Genomic DNA, 12,724 nt, shown 5'->3' with positions numbered 1-12,724 from the left:
GCTTACACTTCTCGATCATCTGATTTTCAAAAATTAACTCATCGAAAAGAGATTTTTCATAGAATATGAGAAGATTATATTAAAGAATAGTTTGAACACTTCTAGAAGAGAACGCATAGGTTTATCTGCTATTTTTTTCATGCTTTTTTAAATTCAAATTAGTTTTATTTTCATTATAATGATTTGTACTAGTCATTTTAAACAATGTGAATATTTATTGTAATGATGCTTGTTAATTTGTTGCGGAAGTCATAAATTATTTTATGTGGCTATTTAAAACAAATTTATGGTTAGGTTTGATAGTTTTATAAACTATTGGGTATAAATAATATTTCTTAAAAAAATTAAATATATTTTCCAAATACTATGGCAAAAAACATGGTGAGATTTCACCAAAATCCTCACCCCAACAATATTTGCCAAGAATGATTGGATATCTATAGCCAAATGCAAGATTAAATGCGGGATTTTTCCCAAAATTTTAACTCCTGGATCTTTGGGAAACAATTCTTGCTCAGTTCTTTGTGATTCCTAGTGTGGGTAAACTTCATTTTCTTAATTTCATAGATTCCTTCAAGTTTTATCTTCTGAAAACCTTTTTTAAACCTTGATTTATAAAGTGGGTTTTGAGGTTCTTTTCCTAAAATTGGTGAAAAAGTATTTTGATGATTTGAAATTCATTTCTTAATAAATCAATTTTAACAATTTTTTCAACCACGAATCCATCTTGGCTGTTAGAACTTGGTTTTCAACTAAAAATATGTTTTCTACTTTTGGTTTTTGAACTGATTTTTCGGCGGCTTTACCCCTGATTTCAAATCATATTAATATGGGTATCATTGCACTCCTTTGGATGAACTCTTTCCAATTTTTATAGTTGAGGATTATTTTGTTAAGTGTATGGTCAAGGATTTACTCAGGCAGAGTTCTTTCGGTGAAGCTTTGGCCTTTGTACTAGAGCAGGATTGGTTTTCCATTGTGATAGGAAAGAGAAACGGCATATTGAAGATAGATTACTATGATGAGTTTGTATTACTTTAAGGAAAAGAATTATAGTAGACGAATCATGTAAGCACAACGGTGAAAAATACCTCACATATATGATCTATAATGTCCATATATAGATTGACTAGAGACTTTTTGTCATGAGAATATTTTCATCTTATCTCAGTATATATGTTTGACACCACTATTTTACACGAATAATAAAGCTTGCAAACTGTTTGGTTTTACTTTTTTTGGATGATAAAAAATACAGACTTCTCTCAATTTATCAAGCAGGACTTTATTAACTAAATAATTTTTTTTCATAATGAATTTTCGGGGGAAAATTTTAAAATGTCAATATTTTGACATTTATAGGACTCTTTAGCACACTTTTAATATTTATTTAAAATGTAAATATTTTAGTTTGGTGTATATCTAATTAATGTATTTTTAAGTTGTTTGATTTGCAAAAATACCATTATAGATTAAATGAGAGGAGAAAATCAGAGGAGACAATATTTTTTTTAAAAAATTATCACTTAAAATTCTCATCGGTAACAATTTCAAATAAATCTCCTTACTCATTTGAGATTAACAATTTCAGTCTCCATTTTTCACTTTTATCAAAATCTTAATCATGGATTGTATGCGTAGTCAAAATTGTATTGCATGACTGCCAACTATATTTTTCTTTTATTTGTATTATAAAAATATTACTGATTGTATCCAAATATAATCTAATCATTACATAAAAATATGATTATTAAACGATACAAGATTGTGGAAAGAGAAAAAAAGCTTGCATGGTAGAAATAATACAATTTGTTAAGGAAGGATACAATATTCTCAACTAATACAAATTGACTATGAATGAAATAGGGATACAAGATTCTTGAAAAAAAGATAGCATACATAGTTGAAATAATATTATCTGAAGGATACAATATTCTAAAGAAATTATAAATTGATTGTAAAACAATAGGATACATCTACGCTTTAAAAATACAAATTTTTTTGGCATACGCATTGGAACGTCTACAAATTAAAAAAAGAATTTTTTTTAAAAAAAAAAATTACAAATTTTGAGTAAAAGAAAAACGATTGGCAAGAAAAAATTATATGAATACTACTCTAATAAGAATTCAATTTTCGCAACCTCCTCTTCCTTCTTCTTCTTGTTCTTCCTTCCATCTTCTTCTTCTTCTTCTTCTTCAAACAAAATCCGAAAAGAGAAAAATATTACAAAATACATAACAGAGAAAGTTCAAAAACACTTGGTGAGTATGAAAATAAACTCACAAAAATTCGAATAATACTGTTTAAAAGATGGGGAATCTAAAATACAAAATACTTGGTAAATATGAAATTAAAATAACAAGAACTCTCACAAAATACTTGTTGACTTCCAATTTATCCTCATCAATGGTGAAAAATATATTGAATTAATCATTTTCATGAACAAAGTGTTGGAAATACAAATATTTAATTTTTTGAAGACAGGAAGGAGATAACGATGATGATAAAGGAAAGACAGACAAAGAGTGATTTGGGATAAAACCTAGAAATAGGTGTAATTAGGTAATGCATGTGAGTATTTCTTTTTTTTTTTACTAGATAGGGGACTTACAAATAATTCAATGTGGGCTTGATTTAATTATATTAGGGTACAATTTACTTTCTTAAAAAGTGAAATTCTGACAATTTTATTAATTTATTTATAGTGTATATATTTTTATAATTATGTTAGGGATTGTGACTAGTTTGCTAATTATATCTTTTTTTAAAAAAATTCTGTCACGCGCCCTTTAAATTAAAAAGAATTAGTGGGTTCCAAAAAGGAGTACATAAAAAGGCAAAAATAACTTTGAAGAAAATCAACAACAATATTTCTAGGAAAATGAACTTCTCTAAGCCATGGAAATAATCTTCTTATTATGATTACAACTATTGAAGGAGTTTTACTATGATTAGAAAAAACTCTTTGACTTGTTAATATTCTAAGTAAATATATTTTCATTGTCTTTCATCACCTTCATCATTTTAATTATAGATACTCTATCTATATAATAAAAGAGAATAACACCAACATCATATGTTAGATGAAGAATTTCTAAGCTAAACTTTGGTAATTCATATCTTTTGAAATTTTCATTCCTCTATACACTGTCAGGTCATTTATCTAAAACTTTTGTTGCAAACTTGCAATGACGAATCAAGTTGGGTGAAAAGGGTCTTCTTATTTGAAGACCATAAAAGATTAGGGAAAAAATCATGAAATTGATCATTAATAAACATAGAGTACCATTTATTAGACATAAATTTCCGAACCATGTCAATATTAATTTTAGAGAAACCAAACTTTCTTAATACCTTAGTCAAAAAAATTCAAGAAACTTTATCATGCATCTTTGCCATGTTTAACTTTACCACCACATTAACATTTTTATCCCTCGGGTTCATATAATTGATAACTTGTATGGTTTCTTCAAGGAAATATTTTAGTAACAATCATAAAAATCGAATAAATAGGTACTTAAGGTTATTTAATTATAAATTAAAAATCCCAAATTTTAAGGGCATAATAATCCTATCACCTATAAATTGAAAATAAATCAAATTTTTATTAAGTTAGTTAAATACTATTTTGACTAAGTCTTGAATTTAGTCTCATAATCCTAATAACTCTGTCACACACACGTTTTTCAACTCTCTCTCTCTCACATTCTCCATCTCTCTCTCACGTTATTCTGCCAAACACAACAAAACCAGAGAATACATCAAGAGTTCTTCACACTTGAAGAACTCTCATGAAATTTCATGAAAAACAAAACAACCAAAAATGTTAAGTCGGAGAGAAGTTGTTCGTTGAGTGATATGGACGTTGAGGTAACTTGGACTGATTTTTGGAGAGAGTTTTGGGCAGCAAATTCTTCGTTTGAAAATCAATAAAGGTATTGGTTTCTTTCCTCTTGGTGTCTTTCCAATGAGATCCCCTAGGGTTCACGTTGTTCATCCGAAACTAGGATTGTTTTTACTTTGCATGTTCCCTGTCACTAGCTCCCAATGATCTTTGGTTTGTATGTTTGCGGGTAGAGTTTAGGGACACTGTGTGTGTGGTGACGATAACATTTTGAGTATGTGTTCATGATTATATGCATATATTTTTGTATCTTCAAAAATACGAATATAGACATTAATGTATGTTTGCAAAGTTGTCACTATGACTTTAATGTATCCGTTTAGCATGCTAACAACATGGAATCACTTGTGTTTTATGTATAAGTAAATGTCCCTGGTTTTATGTTCACATGATTGAAATACTATCATTTCTAGCTAAAACAAATAACCAAATCATTCTTCTAAATTGTCTTCAGAACCCTAATGAATGTCTAAGAAACAAATGCTAAAAGGACCCGTAAAATGATGCATAAAATCATGGAATAAAATTTTCAGAACATAGAGATAAGTTGTAGATAAGTTTTGGAAATTTTGAACGTAAAAAAAAAGGAAAAAATGGGTGAGGCTTGCAGGGATTGAACCCAAGACCTCACTAGAGGCACACATGAACAAATAAAATTAAAACGATGTGCCAAGCAGGGCTCGAACTAGGGGCTGGGGGGCCGGAAAAATTCGCAACTAAAATAAAAATAATATATGTATGGGGTAGTGGGGAGTAATACCATCCCACGCCCCTTAGCTAGTTCAGCAATTGATAAAAGAGATGGGGTTGTGGGGAATCGATTCCCAAGCCCCTCGTGCATGTATTAAAATTAAAAAAAAATATAAACTATGGGGTCGTGGGGAATTAATCCCACGCCCCTTAGTAAGCTTTAACAAGATAAAGTGATAATAGAAAAACAAAAGAAAAAGGATTGTGAGGTGTGGTAATCGAACCCATGATCTCCCACAGAGATTCAAGGCAAATTTTTTTTAAGAATAAAATAGATGAGGTTGTGGGGGTTCGAACTCACAACCCTTCGGCCAACCTAAGAGTTCTAAAAAAATAAAATTAAAAAAATTTATCCTTTCATGTAAATTTTGAGATTTAATTTAGAGTTCTAATTAAAATAGAAAATTAATCCTTTCATGTAAATGTTGAGATTAAATATAGAGTTCTAGTTAAAATAGAAAATGAATCCTTCCATGTAAATGTTGAAATTTAATTTAGAGTTCTAATATTAGGAATATAAAAAATAAAATCAATGAAAAATATAAATGATATCCAAGTGATTTAAGATTTGGGTACCCTTTCCCAAACATCCGTATTGATACATAAGTCATACGTGAGTAAAATGTACAAGAGTAATGCCATCTACTTAGATAAAAAATCAAGACTTTGCATGTATACAAGATACATAAGTCTTGACGTACATAATCTTAGGCAAGTAAGAATCACTTAACGAACTATGGATGAAGCTCCTTGGGTTGTATATATAGACACATAAGTTTAACATACGTTCAAAAGTAAGTGAACCTAAAATGTACGTAAAGAAATGATGAACCCTAGGAGGGTTAAGTATGAGTGTAATATACACTAAATTGTCATGTGCATTGGCATATGATGAGATGAACTATGAAATGAAGAAATGAACATTTACGTATTAAGTGGTGAGTAACTATGGAAAGCAAGGGTGCTAATATTGCAGAATGTGGTGACAACATGGAATGAGACTAATGTATATGATGAGAGCAATCTTAAATGAGCCTATGTAAATGTTAGAAAAACGTACTCACAAATGAAAGTGTAAGATAATGAAGAGAACAGTCTCTAGGACAACTCTAATGAAAGTATTGAGTTTAACACACTGAATACTAATGATGAGATGAGATATAATCTAATGCGTTATGATGTCCTCATACTAGAAGCCAGCTTCCATGACGTATGAGTTGAATGTAATGGAACTTTATACTGAACACCGATAAACTAGCTACGAGTGGTGATTTCTTCTTTCGGGAAGGAAGAAGGTTCATATAACTCTCATGAGATGAGACTGTCCGGCTTGCCGGGTATGGGTCTCCATACATCTGCTAGTCTTTGGACCTATACAGTCAATATAGGGATCAGGAGGGGTTAAACTCCCATATACGCTAGCATGTTATTGAGTAACTTCGGCTAGTGCTTCCACCTCTTTTCGGTGTAAGGGAGATACTGGATTTAAGGATGCTCACATGATCTGTGTCGATTAAAGTTAAAGTTTCCGATGAATAAATAAGGCTATCCATAAATGAACCATATAATGAAATTAATTATACCGAAGGTGTTAGGATATGATTAAAGAGGTTATCTAGACTCAGGTAATTATATTAGGTTATTCCTGATTATTGCACAACAAAACCGATGAAAGTCTTAAACTACATCCTAGGTATAGTTTGTGTGCACACTGGCCTATAAATGAAATGAAATGAATTATGTATGAATGAAGGAAACAGACTCTGTGTTTGCTAATGAAGACTCTTTAGTTGAGGTCCCATATGTTGAGCCCTCATTTTTGAAAGTCTTAATGTCAAGTCCATGATAACAACGTCTCATGGTATATGAACGAATAATATGAAAGAAGCTATGTGTTATATGTTATGTGTTATATGAAGAAGTTTTGTGTTGTGGCCAATATGATAATTATAATGATGCATGTTATTCTCATTGCATAACTTTCCCAATATCAATTTGGCAAGTCTACTTACTTGACATCAAAAAATCATGTCGTTAGGAAAGAGCTATTCTTTCTCATGCATATCCTGGGTGTGTGGTTGCATATACCAATACTTAGTACAAATGTGTAGTAATTCCATCCAAACATCTACTTTTAGGTGCAGGCACGGGTGGGACATAGAGATACAAGTTCGTTTGTAGCTATCTGTACGTCAGCATTCATCCGAAGTTTGGTAGGTCCTCATGCTTTCGAGGATACTACTATTTTACATTCTAGCGTAGTTTTACAGTCGAGCTAGTGGAGCATGTTACACTAGCGTTTCTTTCCTTTTTTGATTTAGACTTTGTATTGGTGCCATTTTTGTAATTATACAATTAAGACTTAATGAACTATTTCTTTTTGTTGCTTATCTCTTTGATGTTAGATGGTTGATGATGAACGATTATGAAATGTTAAGAATGTTTAGCTAGTATAATTAAAGAACAAAAAGTTTCAAATATTCCGCTAAATTTAACCTATGTAAAGTAAGAATGACGTATGTAGGATTGTTTACAATCTCTGAGAGGTCAACGACGCCGATCTTCTTTGAGGTCTAGATTTTAGTCGTGAAAAATTTTGTATCAGAGAACTAGGTTAAATTCCGAGAATAATGAGTTCACATTAACCACATTGAATAGTTTTTAAGTCATGGTAGTGAAGTTCACCACTATCCTGGGTTAGACACTGCATGATGCGTAGAAAAAATATCCCTTCTTCTGATCTAATCGTGCTTTTCCTAATGTCTGAATTGTTGGTGTTATGAACGTGTCTAACATCAATCCTTGTTATTTTCAGAGAATGAACACTTGGAGAACTAAGGGTCTGAGGAGGCGAGGAGCAACATTTAGGGGTAATCTGAATCCACCCACTTTAGCTGAAGGAGTGGCCATGCCAGTTACCAAGTTGGGTTGACTGATTCTTATGGTGAGGGCATCTCTAGCCCACATGGCACAAGTCATCACAATGCAAACTCAGGCTCTGAATTCGCAAGTCAACCCACAAGATATTCAGAGATAGAACCCACCTGTTCGCAGCATGGTCGACAGATTGCGATATTTCATGAGGAAGAATCCTCTTCTATTCATAGGGGCTAAGACATCAGGGATCCTCAAGCATTTATTAACGATGTGCATAGGATCTTGGTGGCTATGGGGGCCACTAATATTGAGAAGGCTGAGCTAGATTCCTACCAGCTCAAGGATGTTGCACATACTTGGTGCAAGATGTGGCAGGATAGTTGTGTCTTAGGTGGAGTGCTAGTCACATTGGAGCTGTTCAAGGCAACATTTCTTGAGAGATTATTCCCTAGAGAGATGAGGGAGGCTAAGTTTGAGGAGTTCATCAAACTCAAAACAAGGCTTTATGACGGTCAGAGAGTACTCCCTAAAGTCTATTAAGCTATCAAGGTATGTTACTTCACTTAATATTTAATAGCAAGAATGAGGAGAGTACTTAGTTTTGTTGGAGTTATCCAGGAATGCTACTTCCCTGGTTTTGAATAGCAGGGATGAGATGAGCATGTTCCCCATGGGAATCAATGGAAACCTGGAGAAGGAGTGTCGGTCTGCGATGCTCCATGATAATATAAACCATTCAAGGTTAATGGTTCATGTACAACAGATAGAGGAAAGCCACAAGAGGAGAGTTGTTTGTGATGTTAGAAGGCCTGGGCCTCAAGATCACGTAGGTCCCAGCCATGGAGGCCATAGAAATAATTTTGGCATCCGTGAGCAGCCCAAATTCAAGAAGGGGCAACAGAGTTCTGGGAATTCTAACCCTTAGAGGAGTACAACACCTAGAGGAAGAAGACCTGAACCCAAGAGGGGAAATAGAGGTAATATGTAGCATCCTAAGAAGAACTGTGCTAAGTGTAGCCGAGCTCATAGTGGAGAGTGCAGACAGGGCACTAATGCCTGCTTCGGTTGTGGTAAGAGTGGACACATGGTAACAGACTTTCCACAGAACAAAGGTCAGGCTAGAGATAATGCTCAGCCTACGCCTAACCCACAGAGTGAAACAACAGCCGAGCCTCCCAAGAGGAAGAGATTCTATGTCATGAATGGCAGGGAAGAGCAGGAGAAGTTCGCTGATATGGTCACAGGTATGCTTCAAGTAATCTTAACTTATGTTTATGCTTTACTTGATCAAGGGTCTATTGTTTCCTTTCTGACAACATCAATTGTATGACAAGGGTTTAATTTAGCCGAGCATATCCCCTTGTGGCGCTCGGGTATTGTTTGTAAAGAAGAAAGATTGAACATTTATAATGTGTATCGATTACGATATCTCAAAAAAGTCACTATAAAGAATAAGTATCCACTTCCCATAATTGATGATATGTTCGATCAGCTCCAAGGGTCTAGTTTCTTATCTAAGATTGATCTTCGTTTAGGGTATCATCAGCTTCGGGGTTAGAGAAAGAGATGTCCCAAAAATAGCCTTTTGTACCCATTATGGTCATTGTGAGTTCTTGGTTATGTCGTTTGGTCTCACGAATGCCTACTGCATTTATATATCTCATGAACAGAGTCTTCTGTGAATACTTTGACTCTTTCGTCATAGTATTCATTAATGACATTCTCATCTACACTAAGACTAAGGAAGAGCATGAACAATATTTGAGACTAATGTTGCAGGTATTTAGACAACATCAATTGTATGACAAATTAAGAAAGTATGAATTCTGGCTGAGATCAATGACCTTCCAAGGTCATGTTGTGTCCGATCAAGGTGTAGAGGTAGACCCCAGGAAGACTGAAGTTGTTAAGAACTGGACAAACACTCTTACTCCCACCGATATCCGTTGTTTTCTAGGATTGGCTGGTTACTACCGCATGTTTGTGGAGAGCCTTTCTTCCATTGCTTCTTCACTTACAGCTTTGACAAAGAAGAAATTTAAGTTTGAATGGACAAAGACTTTTGAGAAGAGTTTCCAGGAGCTCAAGGACGGACTCACTTCAGCCCCGATGCTTACTCTGCCTAAGAGTGGTGAGAATTACACTATCTTTTGTGATGCATCTTGGGTTGGTTTGGTATGTGTTCTTATGCAGGCTAGAAAGGTGATTTCCTATGCTTCCAGACAGCACAAGGTTCATGAAAAGAATTATCCCACTCATGACTTAAAGTTGGCAACTGTGGTGTTTGCATTGAAGCTGTGGAGGAATTATCTGTATGGAGTGCATGTGGATGTGTTCACGGATCATAAGAGTCTCCAGTACGTGTTCACACAGAGGGTGTTGAATCTATGCAGGGCTCATGGTTTAAGATGTTAAAGGATTATGACATGAATGTGCACTACCATCCAAGTAAGGCTAATGTTGTGGATGATGCTATGAGCAGGATGAGCATGGCGAGTACAACCCACTTTGAGGATGAGAAGAAGGAGCTAGTGAAAGAGGTACACAGACTGGCCAGGTTGGGTGTGTCGTTGATTGACTCTACTAGTTGGGGTGTTTCAGTTCAACCTATATCTGAATCATCCCTGATAGTTGAAGTCAAAAAAAGATCAGCATCTTGATCATGTGTTGATGGAGCTGACAGACTCAGTGTTGTTTAAAATTAGTAAGTCTTTTGCTTTGGTAGATGATGGCATACTTAAATACTGGGATAGGTTGTGTGTACCAGATGTGGATTATTTAAGGACAAGGATTGTGGCAGAGTCCCATGGTTTAAGATATTCCATACATCCAGGTTCCACCAAAATGTATCATGATCTTAAGCATATTTATAAGCAGAATGACATGAAGAAGTATATTGCAGAATATGTGGCTAAGTATCCTAATTGTCAACACGTTAAGGGAGAGAATCTTAAGCGTGGTTGTCTAACATAGATTATTGAGGTTACAACCTGGAAGTGGGAGGCCATTAACATGGACTTCGTGGTTTGACTTTAGAGGACTAGGAGGTAGCATTACTCCATATGGGTTATTATGGACAGATTGACTATGTCTGCCCACTTTATCCCTATGAAGTCTACTTACAGAGCCAAGGATTATGCGGGACTCTACATTGATGAGATTGTGAGATGGCATGTGATTACTTTTTCTATCATTTCAGATACAGGAGCTCAGTTTACTTCATATTTCAGAAAATATTTCAAGAAAGGCTTGGGCACACAGGTAAAACTTAGCAGTGCCTTTCATCCTCAAACAGATGGGCAGGTAGAGTGCACTATTCAGACATTGGAGGACATGTAGAGAGCGTGTGTGATTTACTTCAGAGGTAACCGAGATGACCATCTGCCTTTGATAAAATTATCATATAATAATAATTATAACTCCAACATTGGGATGGCACCGTTTGAGGCATCATTTGGTAGGAGGTGTATATCTCCAGTTGGATGGTTCGAGTTTGGAGATTCATCCATTTTGGGTTTAGAAATCATTCATGAGGACTTGTAGAATGTTAGAGTGATCAAAGAAAAGTTGTCTACTACTTACAGCCGACAGAAATCATATGCATATAATAGAAAACGACCCTTAGAATTTAATATTAGTGACCAGGTTTACTTGAAGATATCTCTTATGAAAGGGGTGATGAGATTCTTTAAAAAAGGAAAGATTAGTCCGAGGTATGTGGGGCCATATGAGATCCTACAGCGTGTGGGTAAGGTGGCTTATGAATTAGAATTTCCTGCGGAGCTAGCTTCTGTTCATCCAGTCTTTCATGTCTTTATATTGAAGAAGTGCCTACGTGATCCAGCATCAATCCTACCTGTTGAAGGTTTGGGGGTTGGTGAAGACTTGTCTTATGAGAAGGTACCTGTTGAGATCTTAGACAGACAGGTCAAGCGGCTGAGGAACAAGGAGATTGCCAGAGTGAAGGTATTGTGGAGAAATCATCTTGTTGAGGGTGCTACGTGAGAGAATACGGCGAACATGAGATCCCGCTATCCTCATCTTTAGAGTTCTTGAGGTTAGACTTCCTACTCGTAACGCTATAGTTCCTTATCTCTTTGTATTTTGTTTTTATTGGCTGATGTGCATAGCAATTAAGTAATGATCTGATTGGCACTACGATGTGTAATGGCAATGTCATTTGGGGACGAATGTTCCTATAAAGGGATAATGTAACAAACCTACAAATCGAATAAATAGGTACTTAAGGTGATTAAATTATTAATTAAAAATCTAAAATTTTAAGGGAATAATGGTCCTTTCACATATTAATTTAAAATAAATTTGATTTTTATTAAGTTAGTTAAATCCTATTTTTACTAAGTCTTGAATTTAGTCTCCTAATCCTAATAATTCTCTCTCCCTCGCGTTTATCAACTCTCTCTCTCTCTCACGTTCTCCATATCTCTCTCACGTTATTCTACCAAACACAATAAAAACCGGAGAATACATCAAGAGTTATTCACACTTGAAGAACTCACATGAAATTTTAAGAAAAACAAAGCAACCAAAAACATTAAGGCAAAGAGAAGTTGTTCGCCGAGTGGTGTGGACGTTGAGGTAACTTTGACTAATTTTTGGAGAGTGTTTTGGGCATTAAATTCTTTGTTTGAACAGAAATAAAGGTATGGATTTCTTTCCTATTGGTCCCTTTACAAGAGATCCCTTGGGGTTCACGTTGTTCATCCGAAACTAGGATTGTTTTCCGTTTGCATGTTCCCTGTCACTAGCTCCCAATGATCTTAGGTTGGTATGTGTTCCGTAGAGTTTAGGGACATTTTGTGTGTGGTAACGATCTCATTTCGAGTCTGTGTTCATGATTATGTGCCTATGTTTTTTGTATCTTTCAATAATATGAATATAGATATGAATGTATGTTTGCAAAGTTGTAACTATGACTTTGGAGTATCTGTTTAGCATGCTAACAACATAGAATCACTTGTGTTTTATGTATAAGTAGATGTCCCTGGATGTTATGTTCACATGGTTGAAATGCTATCAACTCTAGCTAAAACAAATAACTAAATCACTCTTCTAAATTGTCTTAAGAACCCTAATGAATTTCTAAAAAACAAATACTAAAAGGACCCTTAAAATGATACATAAAATCATGGAATAAAATTTCCTGAACTTAGAGATAAGTTGTAGATA

This window comes from Solanum lycopersicum, chromosome 7 (assembly GCF_036512215.1).
Source record: "Solanum lycopersicum chromosome 7, SLM_r2.1".
In the NCBI taxonomy this organism is placed as follows: domain Eukaryota; kingdom Viridiplantae; phylum Streptophyta; class Magnoliopsida; order Solanales; family Solanaceae; genus Solanum; species Solanum lycopersicum.
This window is presented reverse-complemented; position numbering follows the sequence as displayed.